General features: G+C 44.3%; 1 long non-coding RNA gene across 1 annotated transcript; it reads left to right on the plus strand.

Annotated features, from left to right (window-relative positions):
- The first annotated feature begins 1,097 nt into the window (after positions 1–1,097).
- Positions 1,098–2,033, plus strand: LOC103594377. The gene is made up of 2 exons (XR_550849.1): positions 1,098–1,707; positions 1,813–2,033. It is a non-coding gene; the product is annotated as an uncharacterized LOC103594377 (long non-coding RNA).
- Positions 2,034–2,408: the final 375 nt, after the last annotated feature.

A 2,408-nucleotide genomic window follows, 5' to 3' on the forward strand; every position in this document is an offset into this window, starting at 1 on the left:
AGCTGGGCAGTGCTAACTATTCTGAACTTCATTCTCTGCCTCTGTAAAACACTGATCATGTCATTAAAGGCTGTTTTGAGGACTAAATGAGAAATGAGTTATCTATGTCTGACACACAGAAGACCCTCAACAATAGCTATTAGAGGAGTCACAGAGAACGAAATTTCAACATTAAAGCAATAAATACCTAAATAGTAAGGTTAAGGGCACAAATATTTCAAGGGATGGGCAGCAAGAGTAATCTTAAGTCATGGTGGAAGGAAAGGAGAGGTGCTACAGGAGTTCTTAGCCCCTCAGTGCAGACGGGGGAGGAGGGGGGCAGATGACTTACAGGAGTCTGTCTTCTTCTTCCAGTCCATCCCGGAAGCCGTTTGTATTCGGCTTTCAGCTGCAGACCCACGTGGTCCTGCCTGGCCCATGCACAGGATGGTAAATACCTTTTCAGATAATCAGATAATCTTAGGGTGTTGTGATTTAATGCTCAGCATGGATGTTTGATACAGACTATGTATATACGTGTATGTATAGAATATTCTCCCTGTAAGTTCTTGCTGTAATTAGCTTTCATTTCTTTTACCCTAAATATCCACAAATATACCAGATTTTTTTCTTCTGTTCTTTCCATCTCTGTACATCAAGCCCTTTCCTGCTGCATTAGGACAATTAAAACACACACACACACACACACACACACACACACACACACACACGCCTTACTGGCTTCAACTCTTTTTAGGTGATCTTTTGGGAAATGCCCTGAGGTAAACTGGATTGTCAGACATGCTTATGTAGTGAGGGGGAAGGGAAGGGAGAAGACACTAGCAGCCAACTTTTGATTTTGGTTTTCAGTCCATAACATGAGGCAGAACGTGGCAAAAAATGTCAAACAAGACAGTGAGAGAGACTGAAGAAAGGAGGTGGTGGTGGCCAGACATGAAAGAAACGGCAAGACATAAAAACATTTTAGTGTGAAAGGGATAAAATTTGGGGAAAGAATTAGAGGTGTTTAAGATTATGATGGGGGAGGGAAAGCAATTGATTGGGCTGTTGAAACCATGCCAGGAACCAAGAGCCAGGGGTAGTGGCAGAGGGGACTGCCAGGTAGGACAATTAAAACGGAAATCTGGCTTCTTCCAGCACAGCATGGAGCGGGCTACAGAATTTGCTGCAGTGGGAGGTGGGGCCAGTCTGGCACAGTCTGTGGGTTTGAAAGGAGCTGGGCGGGTTGGGGAATGCCAGTCAGCCTTTGTAGTTCTGAGCTCAGAGAAGGGGTGACAAATACTGGGCTTCAGGTCAGAAGCCTGGCTTGAGTGGCTTTTAGAGAAATCTCCCCCGTGCTCCCTAACTCTTAAAATGTGCTCATCACATCACTGGCCTCCAATCACAGCATAAACACGTGTCCTGGAGGCCGTCCTCCAGCAGAGATTTCGGCAGAGGTACCTGTTGGCTGACTAATGGGGTCCTTTCCTTTTCCTATTCCCTAGAAGCTGAAACTGGGCTGAATTCAATATTTTTGCATATTTCCTTCTCCCTTCCCACATGCTTGCATCTCCCAGACCCCTAGGGTTAATCCCCAGGACAACCTGCTTTGAAAGAAAAAATGTGGTGAGCCTACTTGAAGATTTGGATCCCAGAGGCCTCTGTCTGTCCCGCCTCAGCCAGACCCAGACAGCCAGCTCAAGGAGATGGACATTTACAGAGAAAGCAGTAAGTTTTTGTTGTTGTTTGTGTTCAAGGCTTGGTTGCTCTCCAGAATAAGGGTCCCTGAAAGCATGGGGTTGTCTTTCTTTCCTTTTTTCCTTTCTTTTTCAGCAAAAATAAATAACACCCCCTTCTCCTCCTCGAGTGATTCATAAAAGCAATTAAATAGAAAGTGCTTCTTCATCACTGCTCATGTCCTGTGTTAAAGACAGCTAAGGGTGATCTGTGTGTGACTATTGTCAACACTGTAATATTTTGAAATGTATGTGCATTTGTTAAAACAGTTTGTACTTATGGTTCTTCTCCAGAATAAATACTATATAACTGGCTGATGGATTGTCATTAGGCTGAATTTGTCCTGAAACTTGGTAGATGTCTTCTCTGAGGATTTTTGTGCATATTTGCTGCTCACCAAAGAGTAGGATAGAAAGACTTTGGAAGGAGGGTGTGGTCCAGCTGATTCAGCTTCCCTCCCAGCCCATCACTGACTCTTTCCTCCTGCTCCTCCCTCTCCTCACCTCCTACCCCAGCTCCTTAGATCTAACCCGAGCCAGCTAGCTGTCAATGAAATATCATCCACCTTTCTTTTCTATTACAGCCCCTGTTAGACTCTGTCAGGTAGTGGAATCAAACTCATAATCAAACTCATTACATCTGTGATCTCAGCATATTTTCAAACCAAGATATAGACCAGACAATAGCATTTA

This window comes from Galeopterus variegatus, unplaced genomic scaffold (genome assembly GCF_000696425.1).
Source record: "Galeopterus variegatus unplaced genomic scaffold, G_variegatus-3.0.2 Scaffold1547, whole genome shotgun sequence".
NCBI classification, from domain to species: Eukaryota; Metazoa; Chordata; class Mammalia; order Dermoptera; family Cynocephalidae; genus Galeopterus; species Galeopterus variegatus.